Raw genomic sequence first — 18,309 nt, 5'->3', positions numbered from 1 at the left:
AGCCAGGGTTAAGAGAAAATCCTGAATTCCTGAAGCAAGGGATAAGAGAAAAATCCTGTACTCCTGAAGCCTGGGTTAAGAGAAAAATCCTGAATTCCTGAAGCCAGGGTTTAGAGAAAAATCCTGAATTACTGAGGCCAGGGTTAAGAGAAAAATCCTGAATTCCTGTAGGCAGAGGTGAGAGCAACTTGCTTTACAGTAGAAGAATATAAAATAAGGAGATATGGTATAATGCTAATGAAACAGTTATCTCACAGAGGCCAAATGACATGTTTTTTAGCAACTACAGGTCACCATACAGCCATCAAGCATTTCTTATGTTGCTTTTTTAATCAAATAACGAACATTCAAATTATGAAGTTTTTGTGAATCAGCACATTGGAAGGAACATTGATATAAACTTTTTAAAAAATTTTGCAGAGGCGTTAAATATTTTCCCACCAAGATATTGATAGTGATACATGTATCTGAAATAAAACGCAAATATTTGTGGTCAGAGTTGTTTCTCTGTATTTTATTTTATAAAAAGAAAACTTTTATGCGTTTTATTTCGCAATAAACAAAAATAAGGAGATGGTATAAGATTGCCAATGAGACAACTAGATAGGTCACATTACAGCCTTTGGCAATAAGCAAAACCAATACCGCTGATTAACCTATAAAGGCTCCTTTCAACATTTCAACATTTCAAAAATTTGCTTTTTAATTTTGAGTTGTACATGTATGTGGAATCTTTCTGTTTTTACTCTTCTTCTTCGATGTTTTATCTTAGCTGTATTTGGTTCAGAATTTTTGGGACTCCTTAATTCTCTTCAACTTAGAACTTTATTTGGGCTTTTTAACTTTTTTAATTACCTGCAAATATTACATGATGTTAGAAATACTTGTTTACTAATTGTGGCATCTGTGTATAAGCTTGAACAAGTTATATATATATAAACCAAAGTAGTCTTAAAATCAAAGAGAAATCAACCCCCTACAATATAAATGTACTCTTTCATTTCTGAACTCCTGAAGCCAGGGTTTAGAGAAAACTCCTGAAGCCAGGGATAAGAGAAAAATCCTGAACTCCTGAAGCCAGGGTTTAGAGAAAAATCCTGAATTCCTGAAGACAGGGTTAAGAGAAGAATCCTATACTCCTGAAGCCAGGGTTAAGAGAAAAATCCTGAACTCCTGAAGCCAGGGTTAAGAGAAGAATCCAGAACTCCTGAAGCCAGGGTTAAGAGAAGAATCCTGAACGCCTGAAGCCAGGGTTAAGAGAAAAATCCTGAACTCCTGAAGCCAGGGTTAAGAGAAAAATCCTGAACTCCTGAAGCCAGGGTTAAGAGATAAATCTTGAATTCCTGTAGGCAGAGGTTAGAGCAACTAAATATATGCTTTACAGTAGAAGAATATAAAATAAGGAGATATGGTATAATGCTAATGAAATAGTTATCTCACAGAGGCCAAATGACATGTATTTCAGCAACTATAGGTCACCATACAGCCATCAAGCATTTCTTATGTTGGTATTTCAATCAAATAATGAATATTCAAATTATGAAGGTTTTGTGAATCAGCAGATTGATTGCTCCCTTCCCACTTGGTATGTGATAGGAGGTACCAGTAATTACATATTAAAATATAAGTGTCTCTGTATATACTTGTGCTTTATAATATTGAAGCTCATATACAAGTATTCATATACAATTTTAATACAAGGTTAGATCCTTTGAGATAGACTTGAAAATATTTGAAAGTAAATAAATACTTTTGTTGTATTTAAATTTAACAAGATTTGTTTTCTCTAAATATGGAAGGTACATTGATATAAACTTTTTTAAAAATTTTGCAGAGGCGTTAAATAATCAACCACCAAGATATTGATAGTGATATCTGAAATAAAACGCAAATATTTGTGGTCAGACTTGTTTCTCTGTATTTTATTTTATAAAAAGAAAATTTTTATGCATTTTATCTCGCAACTAATATAAAATAAGGAGATGGTATAAGATTGCCAATGTGACAACTAGATAGGTCACATTACAGCCTTTGGCAACGAGCAAAACGAAAACCGCAATTCCTTTTAACATTTCAACATTTCAAAAATTTGCTTTTTGAATACAATAACATTTTCAGGTTCCTGAAATTTGATTTAAAAAATAATTTTGAGTTGTATGTGGAATCTTTCTGTTTTTACTCTTCTTCTTCAATGCTGTATTTGGTTCAGAATTTTTGGGATTCCTAATTCTCTTCAGCTTAGAACTTTATTTGGCCTTTTTAACTTTTTTAATCGAGCGTTGCTGAGCCTTTTATAGACGAAACGCATGTCTGGCGTTCAAAATTTTAATTCTGGAATCTATGAGGAGTTTATCTGCTTCCTGTTTACTGAAAACATTTTTTTTTAAATGTTCGTGCTCATACTTATTATATATATGCTATTTCCCTCACAATTTTTGATACCGGTAATTAAGACTCACAGTATATCTTGTTTACCTTAATTTTGAAAGCAAGGACAAAACGTTATATAAATGATGATAAAGCAAAAGTGTAATATTGTCAAAGTTCCAAGTAAAAGTGTACAGTACTATATAAAGATAAATCACTCCCAGTATTATATAATCTGGTCACAAGGTAGACCAACAGAGCTGTGTAGGCGTATTTTTGATCATTTTCTCAATTTTTTTTTCTCAATGAAAATAGATTATCAAATTTGCATTCTTCTCCTGAAGTTCATGGCAGTTGGAAACATAAACCATGCTTTTTGAATAAAATGCTTAACTGAAAAAGTTTTAAATTTTTTGTCTTTGTATAAAGACTTTAAAGGACAAGTAATCCTGAAATATGTTGAGTTTCTATTCTTATTAATGCTGCATGTATGGTTAACCAATACGGTATCATAACTGTACACTAGTAATTATTGTTGATTAATGCACTGACATTCAGTCCAGTAACATATTCAGTCAAGTAATGTAATGTACAAGTACATTTTTGCTGATTCTATCAATTCTATATCCTATACTAAGAAGAAGACGGGGATATAAAGTTTTTGACCTATCCTTCTCTCATTCCAGATAATAATTCAAATACTTCGTAGCAGATTGCAACTAACTTTGACTAATATGGTCATATAATGAAAGGAATACCCCTATTTATTTTGAGGTCACTTAAGGTTTTGGGTTAAGGTCAGGGAAAGGAGCAATGCCTATTGAGTATAGCCATAGGTCAAAGTTTAAGGTCACTATTAGTAAAATAGAATGTTTATTGAAAAATGATTTCCAGATGGTTTCCTTTTCTTGATTGGAATAAAAAATATACAGATGGAAGTCCATGGTTTGTGGGTGTGATCTTGAGTTTACTTGCCTCATTGAAATGAACCAAGTTCAAGGTCATTGTTTCTAAAGCAGTAAGTTTTGAAAAAGTAAGTTTTCTTTCAAATGTAAATGAAATACAAGACAGTCAGACCATATAGTTATGGCATTTATTTTTACTTTCTCTCTATAATGTAAGCTCTTGTCATAGATGTCTACAATTTGGTTGTGGAAATGTTTCAAATAGGTAACTGATGACATTTTAGGATGAAATTTTTTTTTAATTTGTAACAAAATATTGTTAATCAATTTGCATCATTTTTTTTCTGAACATTGTGGACTCATTATTTTATCATGTCTTAACTTGTAAATTTTTGGCCTTTGTTTGGTTGATCATTATAAAAAATAAGAGAAAGTTTTATTTTCTTACTTGAATTACAGACTTATAGTAGTTGGAGGTAGCCAATATAGTTGAAAGGAGTATAATGGTGACTTATGAATGTCTATGTCATTAGATTTGAATAAACCTTTTTTAGTTGATGTGAGGTTTTCAGGTGCTGATGAGACGACTCATTTTAAACAACCTTCATGTAGTGTTTCTGCTGACATAAAGTAACAAACTAATTCTAATTGGCTTAACATTTCACTTAAACAAATTGAATGAGAAATGATTTAGAACTGCTTTTAAGGAAATATGCATCATAAAAAATTATAAGCCTCATGCCAAGACTGGTTTTATATGTTTTGTTAACAAATAAAATATCTCTTACATTTGGTGATAAAAGGAATAAAAGTGGTGTTATTCTCTGTGGTATTAGGTTCCTCCTAACCTTTAGTTATTGTTCTTTATTCATTGATTGTTGGATATGTTTGTATAGTAAAGGAGTGTGACAAGTTGTACTGGTTCCTTAAACTGTGGATTCTTTATTATATGTGGGTAATAATTTTCATGAATTATATGGACAAAGGTCATCCACAAAATAAAGTATTAACTTCTTTTTTTCAATCTAGGAGAATTGATACCCATGAAATTAAATGTCTCCACTGTATGGTTAAGGTAAAGCAGTGTTTGCTCAGTCTACAGTCAGCCAATCAGAGGTACCAACCTGTATAGCTTACTGTGTGGTAACCTCTAGATGTCTTGGGATATAGTTCTCATTGGGTTGCTTATCTCATTACCATATATCCCACATCTTGTTTTGTTCATATAATTGGTAATTATTTTTTCATTTCATCATAGTTAAAGTTGAATTATGATATGTTGTATTTAAGTATGTACACCTCTGAAGAGCCAAAAATTTCTAGAATTAAACTTTTTTTCTTAACCTGATTTTTGGGTTTATATGGCTGTAAAAAAATAATTGGGGAAGAAAAAATCATATGGTGGTGCACTTCTTTTTATGCAACGGCCATTTGAAAGTACCCAAATTTGATGATTTTCCCATTTTTCATCAATTTTTACCCATTTTTGGGCTATTATCATGAAAAAAAATCACAGTTTCACAATTAAACTTTTTTTCATACTTTCAATAAAGATGAAGTTGACCAATCTGAATAAATTTAACTTAAAAAAACTATAGGTAGGTGTTAATATAAGAAAGTTTTATAAAATTTTGTTGCTTTTTCGAGTCAAATTTAGGCCAAAATAAATAAATGGTGTGTTTCCGGTTTCCCGACCCTACCTCCGTTTCCGACGCCGACCCTAAACATTTTATTGACAAAAATGAATACAAAAATTCAAAATCCGGATTTTTCAGTCTGTCCGGTTCCGATTATTCGTTTAGAATAGTATAGATCTTCAAAGCGTTTGATAAAAAAGACCTATTATTGATAAGTAAAGCGTTTCAAGGACCAAGATTTTATATAAACAAGCATGGCTTTTCGGCAACCGTGTAGCGTATTGATCCGTATTAGCTGTCAAATATGCGAAATGTGATCACATGGACGCAAAATATAATGACATCGATTCCGGATTATTACGATATGATGAATCTTTTTGAAGAACATCAAGCGGACCTATAGACGAAAAAAATACGAAGTTGACGCATTTTGCTCAACTTCTTTGAACAGGTACAAGCGAGATTTTTTTAAATATTTGTATATATATAATGAAGTGTATTCAGTATATATACATATATTAACTAAATCTCGTCTTGTACCTGTGCTTCTTTGGACCAAAAGTCAGAATCGTTCCAGGTTGGACAGACTGTATCTGTCGGTAAATTGACTAACAATTTTATAGTAAAATGAGTTCAAATTTACTGCTAAAATCAATACAGCTATTGTTGTAAAAACATGCTCTTACGAATGTTGTACAGAATTGTGCCCAGGACGCAACATAAACGGCTGTTTATGCTTTTTAGTTTATGATGGCAAGGGGACAGACAATGTGGAACGAGAAAGATGAAACTTGAGAAGCTTTCCCCAGTAGGCAGACATGGTGTATGATTCATATTCATTTATAAATGAATCTGCCCCAGCACCATGTCTACTTTTATTCTTTTTTATTTCTCTGGCTGGTCCCATAACAATTTATACAAGAAAAGGGAAAAAATCCTGTCATATTTACATCTGCAATTTATTTGACCAGTATATTAATGAGGTACCTTCATGACGAATTGTCACGAAATAGAAGTTCCTTCATAATAAAAGTTCCAAATGGAAAAAGTGTTCTGGAATAAATATTACAGTATATGTTCCTAACGGAATGAATGGTATAGAATATTTGTTCCAACAGGAACAGATATTATGACATTGGTTATAACAAAGTTTCCAGTGGAACTTCTGTTAGGCAGAACAATTATATGTAGACAGAATAACGCTAAAAAATCTTGCCAAACGACGTTAACGGTAATTTTTGGTGCATGACATAAAATGTACACCTTGTTTTAGACGATACAAAAAATCGACTGATTTTGACGAATCACGTAAAAATTTTTCCAAAAATAACGGTAACGATAATTATTTGAGACCTCTGACCAAGGATTTGTATAATATACAAATCCTTGCTCTGAAGAATCACGATATGGATATTTTGATGAATTAAGGTAAAATTTTAACCAATTTGATGCTAACGGTAGCCGAGAATGACCGTTTGACGCCTGACGGTAAATGGCATTACTACCCTCATTAATAAGACAAAGATTTCACATTCTCACTCTTCTCAGAACCTGGAATTTTAATATTGTCAGAACCACCCAATCTTCAATCAACATCATATTCTGTCAAACATCAAAACACATCTGTATATTAAATAAAGAGGGTGCAAGGGCAGAGTATTAACCCTCAAAAAATCATAATTATCTGCTGCTTAGCATCGGTTCACAGTGTTTTCAAGGGGTACTAATCTGCTTCCACATGTATACCCTGTGTGACATTTACATTTTTAGGTTCAACGAGGCCCAACATAATAACATACCATGCCAGATTTTTCACTGCCATTTTTGGTTTAAGATAATTAATCATGAAGAACATACACTTTTTCTTTTTACGACCAATGAAATGCATTAAATTTTCATTAAGGTTTATTTTCATATTTCTGATGCAGAACTATATATATAAAACAGAAAATTAAAAAAGCTGTAGATTTAATTACTATTATAAATATCAGAGAAGCCCGCACATCAAACTATTTGATTTGGAACTTTTTTTCGGCTGTCGACCAATCAATAAAAAAAAATAAAATGTTTTCATAAAATAAAATGTTTTACCTACCTACCCTACCTAATTTTTTGGGAGGGGAAATAGGAAACACACTATTAATTTATTTTGGCCTTACCATGCTGTCAATTTTGTAAATTTGGGATTTTTCTCTTTTTTTAGAACAAAAAGCATATTATTTCAACTTCTTTGTTATAAATGATTGAAAAAATACATATCTAACGAAGAAATTTGAAAAGAAAAAAATGATATGGGCTGTACATGTTTCTGGTAAAATCATTTCTTGTACCCTTCACCCATTTCTCAACATTTTGGCTAATGAGACTGACTTGATTGGTTATAAAATTTGAAAATTTTATCACTCAAAAACTACTTATTGTAAATACACAATTTTTTCACAGTGTTAAGTTTGATTATAATATTTTTAAAATTCATTGATAATTTCCACTTGTAAATTCACATGTCTTGGCAATAATTCCAGAACGAGATTTCAACGAGACTGAAACTCAGAGGAATACATCCTTAAACTGTAAATTATATTTTCAACTATAAAATCTAAAAATTTCTGTCTGCTCGAATGATTTTTTTGTCTGACATTTTGTCTGTCGGACAGAGTTTGGGATACACTGCTGCACCATTCTTACCAATTAATGCAGAAACCTTCTTTGATTTATCCTAGAGTTTAACGTTACACTGGTCAGTTATGACACGTTAAGTTATCATTCTGTGGTTAATTCAAGGATAGGTACCATAGATAATTAGACCTTTGGACATATAATCTTGATTAAATTACTTATATGTCCTTACTGAGAACAAACTGTGATGGACTAATTCACCTGTTGAAAATTCAGGACTTCATGAATTCATGAGATATATATATGAAAATTAATGTGAAATCTAACGGTACACACTTAATATTACATTTTAAAAACCAAAGCATTTTAAATTGGACATATATCAGTCTGAAAACAATCCTATAAAAGAAAAAGTTAAAAGGATCCTTCAATTTGGACTTAAATAAGTTAAGAGGTATCAAAACAGAATCATATATAAATGTATATATATGTAATACTAATTGTTTGCAACAAATCAGAATTGTCTATCAATCAATGTAAACGTTAGGTTTCTCGGGCTAAAGCTCTTTAAAAATTTCTGGTCAGTTTTATTTAGCTTTTTAAAATCATAGATCTACTAAGTCATATTTAAAACTGCTTATTTTTCAAATATCAGAATGTTTATATTCTTGCAGAAAGCAAGTTGTTAAAACCAGATTTTGGCCAAGGAGCAGGTTAAGGTTTATGTATTTTCTGATCATTTTTAATCAAGCATGAAGCGTTACATGTGGTATGAAATGGTGTTTCATATTGAACATGTCCATTGTATTGCTACATTTGTACATTCAGATATTAGACAAATATTTTATTAATTTAGTTGATTTGGTACACATTTGATAAAAGAATGACTTGTTCGTGTATTGACTGTTTAAGTTATGTCTTGTTTGTTTTCAAATAATTAATGTTATTTAAATTATTATTGTATGTTGAAAAATATATTTTCAGTTATAATTTAATTTAAAATAAATTTGCTCAACATTAAGTATAGATCTTAATCCTGATGTAAACTAGACCATATAAAGGTGAAATCTGTCAGGGTTAGATCAACCTAAACTGACCACTGGTCATTTTGGATTTAAATTTTTCGTCCTCTAAGAATGACAAAGTTGATAGAGAATTAAAGGTTTACAGAAATATATTGACTAAAGTGTTATCATAATCCATATTTGATTAATAAGTTTAACTATAACTCACATGAATTAGGAAGGCTAATATCACAATATATTTTGAACAAATTGAATATGTTTTTTTTACCAAGGAGGAATAAAATTTAAAATATTGCTTTAAGATTTGTTCAATAATTACATTAAATTTTTGAAGTGAAGGATAGATTTTAGTTTTGTACTAGCATTAATATGTTTGCATTTATTTTAGTCTCCATAACAAGGTGCAGGGCTGAGTTTTGTCTCGCCTGCGAGGAAAGTTGCAGAAAGCGAGTCATACGGATTGCTTTCCCAGTGACGGCAATGGCTGCAGTGATGGGGTCAACAATTGTTAAGTTTTCTACTTAAGTTAGTTTGAAAGGAACTACTTGTGATAGATCATAGATATTTTGTATGAAGTTGCATTACTATCAGTACATATATGTTTGAGGACTATTTCAAGGCCCTGCCCCTAGGTCATGGTCCAGCAACTTTGAATTAATTAGAAATTTTCAGTGTTAAGTTTTCTGCTTAAGTTAGTTTGATAGGAACTACTAATGTGATAGATCAATGATATTTTGTATCGACTATTTTTGAGGCCCTTCCCCCCTACTGGTCATGCTCCAGTGACTTTGAATTAATTTTTCTGCATTTATAATTAGTCAGTTTGATAAGAACTACTTATGATAGATCAATGATATTTTGTATAAAGTTGCATTAATTTACTATCAGTACATATCAGTTTGGCGATTATTTTCAGGCCCTTAGCAGCCTACTAGATAATGGTCCAGTGACTGAATTAATAAATCATGTTGCTGTCCATTAGATTGTCTTTTTCTGAATTTTATGCCGAGAGGCGAGACAATATCTCTGTGTCAACAGTTTATTATAAAAAAACATTGGAACTTTTCACCAAAGACAGATAAAATAAGTGATAAAGCAGGAGACATTGGATTGAAGTCTCCTTTTTGAGTAGAGATTTCCACTATTATGAAGTAATTGCTGAATTTCTCAGAAAAAAAACGTATCAACCACAAACTTTATTAGTTTCCAGATGACTTCCCAAGCATAACCATCATCAAATATTTTTTTTTAAATTCTGAAATCTTGAATAAAGTGATCCTTCATCAGTGACTTTTTATCTCATGAATCTTGAACTTGAAGAAATAAAGCTTTAAACAGATGAATACTCAAGCTGAGTGGGTTCTTGGAAAGGGTTGTATATAACACTCCTTTCTAAATTTTTAAAAAATAAATTCATAAAATCTACTTTCGTTTTACTTATCAAATTTCTGTAGCATTAAATTATATCCTTTACGGCACCCATATATTTAAGATTTGTGTACATTATGAATTAAGTTTTATCTTTTAGTCCTATGTTTATTCATTGTACGTTATATATTTATTTGATGTGTATACCCTTATAAGTGGGTGAGAAATATTTTAAGTCACTTTTGGTCTATTGTTTTGATTTCAAGAGTCCAAATAAGTAATGCAAACTTGTTACTGGAGCCAGTCGGACTGATAAGTTCAAAGGACAAAACACCCATTATTACCACAAAGTCAATAATTTTCCATATACAAGGATGGCCGACTTGTCAATTGGTAGATAAAATTCTAATAGATATTTGTTAGAGGGGATTCACAAAAGGTTGCTTGAAAAAGCTTCAATTGATTATTTGAACTATTCTGTTTCTAATTCTTCTGAGTATTTACATGGGATTATGGAATTTGCCTTGTATACGAAAGGGGAGTTCCAGAGGTCGGTATTATTGTTAATAGAAGTTGACTTTGTTAACCTCTTGATTCTGAAGTGTCTTGCAGTCAGTTGCTTAACTTGCTTGTGATCGACTTAAATGATATATCATTAAAGGCTGAATTAACAACACTTCAGCTTTTCTAGGCCACACTTAAAAAAAAAAAATTGTACTTACTTTTAAACCCAGATCAACCTTGGAAATTCTGTATACCATCTTATAAAGTATCGTTGTGCAAATCTCTAGACTTATATATTATACAATTATAGCCTTTGTATGAGGTCGATACGAGGTTATATCGACCTAAGAGAAGCATATGGACTGAGGACGAAGTCCGAGGTCGATATGCTTCTCTGGGTCGATATAACATCGTATTGACCTCAACCAAAGGCTACAATTGTTATATTATTAATCAACAACTATAGCATGAACAATGTAAAATTGGGGATTTCTAGAATCTATTTTTAGTAACATGCTGTATGCCCTGTGCAATATGCTGTTTTTGACCTACGAAAAGCTAAACACAACAGTATTGGCGTGCAAACTGAGCAAATACAAATGTACATGTGATCAAGTTTTCACGAATCACAAATCCTTGAAAATATTCGATTAATAATATATATATATATACAAGTCTAAATTGAAAACAACGTTCAAACCTATATATATATATATATATAAACTACTTTGCAAGTAGTCTAAGGTTGCTGGACACTGTGCAGGTGAAGTTGCCACAATCCTGCTCAGAGGGAAGCCTGTGAAATTTTACTAAGCTGCCTCATATTTGTAAACCAACATAATGTTGATTTCAGCTCTGTTTAAGAATTAGACATATAAAAAGAATGCATTCTGATGTAATAGAAATATTTGATATTAGAAAGCAAGTTATTTAAGATAATTTATAAGATGTGCCTAGGGTTAGGTCTGGAAGTTTATGAATCTTAGGAAAACCATTAAGCTGTATAAAGTGAGTCCCACTAATTTAAAATACCTCAATAGAATTTAAGTGACACCTGGAGTACACTTTGCATCCACATCTGTGTGCCTGTTAGACTTCGCATCTGTAGCCTGAATTTCACAGACTTAAGGACATTGATACATTATAACATTTTGGTTGATAGATGCATCTCTGAACGATTAGTACTGACCACAAACTTAATTCATATATCACTGTTTAGTGGCAAAAAATTTAAGATATATTTCACTTTTTTTATGCATTTTAATTTCCATGCTAAATATAATGAAAATGTAACTTATTTCCATTTCTGTTAATGCATTTGTATAAAAATACAGTTCTTTGTCAATATATTTTAATATAACCTGAGCATGGCAGTGCAAATGTTACATAATGTCACAACGCAAATAGTCAATCAGTCAACTATTGCATGCTTATCACAGCACTATCCTGGGGAGAACACTGGCTTTAATTAAACTTTTAAGCTTCTATCCAAGTTTTGTTCTCATATACATTTTTTGTACTAGAAGTGACCTATAATTATAATACTATACTTTGATTGATGATTGCTTAAAGTTCAGCTACAGTATTACATGTATATTCAGGAAAAAAAACCAATTTTGTTAAAGTCTAGGGTATGAATTTACCCTGCTTTGTTCTTGACCAACATGCTTCAATAGCTCATGACATAAGTATATATCCAGTCAGGTCAAACCATTGTTTTTGTTGATAATTTGTTGGAAATTCTAATGCCCTCAAATACAGGCAGATTTACTGTAAAAATGGCCAAATATAAAAAAAATACATGTCATTGGATTCATTGCCCTCATTTATATGAAGTAGGATTTTATTATAATTCCACTTGCCTCTTTATAGCTTCATTTTGAGAACAAAAATAAAAGAAGGCCTTGAGATTTAAGTCTAAAAAACAATATAATTGGACCTACCTTCAACTTGTTTGATGGCCTTAATCTAGATACATCTATACTTTCATTTCTGAAAAGTTAAAAAATGTATTCATTCATAAAATTGCTAACATATTATATGAGCATGCTATTTAAAAATGCATATGGATTTTCATTTTGTGAATACCTTTAAAAATGGATGATATAAAAATTTATCCTTGTATGTATAATAAGTAACAATACAATGACATAGACCAATATTGCAACCTACTGGGTAGGACATTTCAACCTTACAGTCTTTTTTATTATCTCAAAATTTAAACCTTCAGGTACAATCTATTTATAGTTTAATGTCGCAGTAGGTTTTTATAAATCACTGAAAAAATAAGGATAAAAGTAAAGAGTACATAATACTTATGTAAAGACATTCTCATACAAGATGTAAATTCTATTTTATTGTAAAAAATCAGCTGACTTAAAGCATTTAAATTCTTGTCGTCTAGTCCATTGAGAAAGCTAACTTGTGACCGTATTTTCTTTGATATCTACCTATTATAGGTGATTTGAACCTACCTCGAAGTTGATGGGACCTGGCCATGTTTGAAAGAAAAGAATGACATTGTCTTCAACACAAAACCTTTTTATAGATTATAAGTCTGAAATGTTCCTTTGTTTGATTAGTAGCTAGAATATTTACAAAATCACATAGGTCTCTGTCGGCGAACATTTAATGAATGAAAGTGGGTCTATCCCGTCTGTGTTAATCGGCGAATGCTGAGCTAGGAAACTTACAAGTGTAGACTTGTATAAGATAACTTGTCTTTTATCTACGTGTTTGCCAGTTACACCTTCCTGTGTTAATCTATATGTTTTATTCATTTAACTTTGAATGGGAAAAACTCCTTCCAATAGATCATTGGGTTCAAATAGTTTTATTCTTTATTTGTGAGGTCTAGAACATTATTTGGCTTACAATGCCCAGTACTATACATAAAATCCTTCAGTTACCTGAATCTGACCCTCTTTGTTGTATGGTATACCAAACTGTCAAAATTTGAAATGCAAATAAATTCACAAATTAATCAGCTGGCTTGCTTAATTGTAAAAAATGCAAATGAATGTTTCATAGATGTTAAGTAAATGGTATGCATTATTAAGAAGATGTGAGCTGGATCCACTTTGATGTTGTATGTTAATAGCTGTTACAAAGCTCTTAGAGCCAAGTTATGATCAAACTAAAGGTATTTTTATAGACAAAAAATGGAGAAGACATGTAATTGAAAGTGTTGACCTGTAGATGAGTTACATTATCTTTGACTGACAACATAATAGTAGTAGCAGGTGCTTGATTAAAGGATCTCATTAATACAATGACTACTGCTGATTACCATAGCCATGATGTAATCAATTCTGTAATATACCAGATCTCTTCATGTATTCATTGATTTCAAGTATATTAAAGAAAAGAATGCAGGAGTTTTAATCCATTAGTTTATTAACCCAGCTTTATAGCATGTGCAATCAATTCTAGATAATAACAAAAAACAAGTGTTCTAAAAAAATCCAGTTTAAAGTTTAAAACTCAGCTGATTCCTAAGTTAAATAATGGAATTTTCATTATTCGAAGGATATTGAAAGATTATAAAGTCATTGAACAGCCTGAAGCTTGTTTTATTCTGAAGATTGGTTGTACCTTAATGAGTTGGTATTCCAGCACCCTTATGTTGTTACATAATTGAGAATGTATGTAGCTGTCTGATATATCACAGAACACTACACTAAAAGAGGAAGTGAAAAAGTAGGTATACCCATAAAGGAGTGTATATAAGTGATATAAATATTGATATTATCAATGAGGTTTATTTTCTGATTATCTCAATTTTTTTGTTTGATGTTAGCACTTAAAAGTATACCTGAACATTAGGTATTTGTTTATTAACACAGGTAAAGATGAGATATGATGAGATATGTTAGGTTTGATATATAAATATTCATCTGGGGACATACAAACATTTAAAAGATTGTGGATGATTGTTGTACTTATCACCTTTACTTCTTTACAACAGATAAACCATTATATCAATATCTGTATTGCTAATCTCAAATCATTAAATCAGTTAATGTATTCCCCAACAAGTCAAATATACAGACAAAATTCTAACTGTTGAAAGATTGCAATGTTCTAAACAAGAGAATCGTTTAGTATTAACTTCAGTAAACTTCAACAATGGTGATAAAAAACCCAGTCACTATCACCTTTAATCAGTGAGATTACACACATATATATAACATTTTATATGGCTTATAAATCAGTGCCCTTTCTTGTCAAAATATAGTTATATGACCTGGCCTAGATATATAGTCATTTACATTGATGCAACATTATGCAAACATCAATGAATCAATCATTATCATGAGACGGCAACCAAAGAATTCAAATATCCAGGCCTACAAATTGTTAGGCAAGTGGAAAAGACGGTAACCAAAGAATTCAAATATCCAGGCCTACAAATTTTTAGGCAAGTGGAAAAGACAGCAAGCTAAGTAATTCAAATTTCCAGGCCTTCAAATTGTTTCGCAAGTGAAAAAAAATCTATTTAGAAATTGTCAGAAAACTAGCTGTACATGTAATTAGCATAGTTTTTTCTAATTTTTTCTAGACTGAAAACAAATTAGACAATTACATATTGTTTAGACACTTTAAGAATAAGAATGTGTGTAGTCATCTCTAGATCTCTCTGTTTTTGTGTTTTTTGGTTGCAGTCTCACTGTCATTGATGTCTTTAATAATTCATATGATTTTATCTTGCATCATATATAAAAGGCCTCCTATGGCATGGATTTATCGTTCAGAGTATAAGGAGAATATATTATTAAGTACATTTAAATGTACTAAGAAATTTTGAGAAGGAGCAGTTGTTCTTAAAGCTGAACACATTTGACACAAGTATGAATAAGAGTTGTGGGATAAATGTTCACTATTGAAGTATGCCCCTGCATTCCAAGACAAATAGGAGCATACTTGAATAGTGTCATTCCAAGCCATACAGGGGCATACTTGAACAGTGTCATTCCAAGACAAATAGGGGCATACTTGAATAGTGTCATTCCAAGCCATACAGGGGCATACTTGAACAGTGTCATTCCAAGACAAATAGGGGCATACTTGAATAGTGCCAATCCAAGAAAAAAAGGGGCATACATGAATAATGTCATTCCAAGACAAATAGGGGCAGAATAGTGTCCTTCCTAGACAAATAGGGGCATACTTGAATAGTGTCATTTCAAGACAAATAGGGGCACACATGAATAGTGTCATTCCAAGACAAATAGGGGCATACATGAATAGTGTCATTCCAAAACAAATAGAGGGATTCTTTAATAGTGTCATTCAAAGACAAATAAGGGTCTACTTGAATAATGTCATTTCAAGACAAATAGGGGCACACATGAATAGTGTCATTCCAAGACAAATAGAAGCATACTTGAATAGTGTTATTCCAAGACAAATAGGGGCATACTTGAATAGTGTCATTCCAAGACAAATAGGGGCATACTTAAATAGTGCCATTCCAAGATAAATAGGGGTATACTTGAATAGTGTCATTCCAAAACCAATAGGGGCATACTTGAATAGTTTCATTCCAAGAAAAATAGGGGCATACTTGAATAGTCGTCATTCCAAGACAATTCATAGTGATAAGCATAAACTGCATGAGAAGCTACTAGTATTTCTGTCGGTAATTATATAATGAGCCATAGATTGGAAGTTACTTCTTAAAATGAGTGCAGAGACGTTACTGCTAAGGCATTGAGTAGAATATATTTTCTTCCATATAAGGAGAAACAAATGTCATTGACACAGTTTTAAGACAAGGATATGAGACATGCACTGATGTAAAAGTTATGAGAGTGAGAGAATTGCATTAGATGGAAGATTTAAGGTTAAAAGAATGACAGAGGTTATTGTCATGTAATCAGAATAGATCAAAGGCTGTTTAAGACTGTCTGAAGTTGGGCTGTACTTTAGGAGACTTATGACCCTGGCTTATTCCTTGACTGCTGATTTTAAAATCCTGTGTAAGATTTGAATTATTTAATGTTTTTTCATTTCATTGTGATAAAATCAAATTGAAATGAAATTGTAACACATGCCTTTGTGAAGTTAAATCTACCCTGACTTGATAAGTATTTTTGACCCATATATGTACATTGTTGCAAATATTTTCTTTCATCAATCATAACTTACTAGACAAGCATATTTTCTTAGGTACGGTAATGTGTCCTCTCATATTTTAATACATTTTTGGCATGATTGCAAAAATTTCTAAATGTCGTTCTGCGCTTTGAAGTTTATAAGCATTTATCATCGAAAATAAACAGTGGTATTAAAAGCTATTTTAATCCTTTCAGACCGAGTTAAACATACCAGAGATAGTTAAAGCCTTACGTCGTTGGTTGCTTTGATTATCAGGGGTACGATGTATTTTCCAATATTAAATATTGGTCACAATTTAATTATTGTTTACTTTTACTTAGCAAATTCTTCTACAATGAATAATGTTAGCATACTACATGTAATAATTGAGGCTCTACAATGAATAATGTTAGCATACTACATGTAATAATTGAGGCTCTACAATGAATAATGTTAGCATACTACATGTAATAATTGAGGCTCTACAATGAATAATGTTAGCATACTATATGTAATAATTGAGGCTCTACAATGAATAATGTTAGCATATTACATGAAATAATTGAGGCACTTACAGTGAAGAAAATTGGAAGACGTGGACAGTTGGATGAAATTAAGAGAACCTTGAAGCCTGAATAAAACCATTGGGAGGCCAATGAATAAAACCGTTATAAGGTCAATGAATCAAATCAGTGGGAAGGTCAATAAATCAAAACAGTTAGAAGGTCAATAAATCAAAACAGTTAGAAGGTCACAAAGTCAAAAAAACAGTTGGAAGGTCAATGAATCAAAACAGTTGGGATGTCACAGAATCAAAACAGAAGGAAGCTCAATGAATCAAATCAGTGGGAAGGTCAATCAATCATCAGTGGGAAGGTCAATCAAAACAGTTGGAAGGTCAATGAATCAAAACAGGTCGAAGGTCACAAAGTCAAAAAAAGTTAGAAGGTCACTGAGTCAAAACAGGTGGCAGGTCAATGAATCAAAACAGTTGGGATGTCACAGAATCAAAACAGGTGGCAGGTCAATGAATCAAATCAGTTGGGATGTCACAGAATCAAAACAGGTGGCAGGTCAATGAATCAAATCAATTGGAAGGTCAGTGAATGGAAACAGTTGGAAGGTCAGTGAATGGAAACAGTTGGAAGGTCAGTGAATCAAAACAGTTGAAAGGTCAGTGAATCAAATCAGTTGGAAGGTTAGTGAATGGAAACAGTTGGAAGGTCACTGAATGGAAATACTTAGAAGGTCAGTGAAGCAAATCAGTTGGAAGGTCAATGAATCAAATCAGTTGGAATCAAATCAGTTGGAATGTCAATGAATCAAATCAGTTGGAAGGTCAATGAATCAAATCAGTTGGAAGGTCAGTGAATGGAAATAGTTGGAAGGTCAATGAATCAAATCAGTTGGAAGGTCAATGAATCAAAACAGTTGGAAGGTCAATGAATCAACTGATGTTGGAAGGTCAATGAATCAAATCAGTTGGAAGGTCAATGAATCAAATCAGTGGAAAGGTCAATGAATCAAATCAGTTGGAAGGTCAATGAATCAAACAGTAGGAAAGTCAATGAATCAAAACAATCATTTAGTCAAATGAGAGACATTTGGCATTTAGGAGGAGAGAGAGAAAGATATATAAGACCTGTAAGCAAATTGCAGTCAGAATTACATGTATGTTTTTGAGTGTGAAACTTGCCTACATTTTGATTGTTACCTTGTGAGCTACTGTATTTAAGATCTTGTTTAGTTGATTTCATTTATAATACAGAGTTTTGATTCATAAAGTAT

At 31.8% G+C, this 18,309-nt stretch overlaps 2 protein-coding genes across 9 annotated transcripts in view; one reads left to right on the top strand and one right to left on the bottom strand.

Annotated features, from left to right (window-relative positions):
* The window catches only part of LOC127726340 (calcium uptake protein 3, mitochondrial-like), a 91,584-nt gene that overhangs the window by 14,599 nt on the left and 58,676 nt on the right, over positions 1 to 18,309 (top strand). Inside the window, exon 1 of one of the 7 annotated variants that reach the window (XM_052233700.1) lies at positions 13,948 to 14,121. The exons of the other annotated variants lie outside the window; for them this stretch is intronic. The gene's annotated coding sequence lies outside the window, so the exon portion shown is untranslated. Of the gene's footprint in view, positions 1 to 13,947; positions 14,122 to 18,309 lie in introns of those variants that run through there. 7 annotated transcript variants of the gene reach the window in all.
* The window catches only part of LOC127726347 (uncharacterized), a 70,223-nt gene that overhangs the window by 22,968 nt on the left and 28,946 nt on the right, over positions 1 to 18,309 (bottom strand). For both annotated transcript variants that reach the window (XM_052233711.1, XM_052233710.1), the window contains exon 2: positions 12,366 to 12,414. The gene's annotated coding sequence lies outside the window, so the exon portion shown is untranslated. The remainder of the gene's footprint in view (positions 1 to 12,365; positions 12,415 to 18,309) is intronic.

The sequence above is a fragment of the Mytilus californianus genome, unplaced genomic scaffold, assembly GCF_021869535.1.
Source record: "Mytilus californianus isolate M0D057914Y unplaced genomic scaffold, xbMytCali1.0.p SCAF_17, whole genome shotgun sequence".
Lineage (NCBI taxonomy): Eukaryota > Metazoa > Mollusca > Bivalvia > Mytilida > Mytilidae > Mytilus > Mytilus californianus.
The sequence above is the reverse complement of the archived record's forward strand: the minus strand, read 5'-3'. Positions and strand labels throughout refer to the sequence as shown.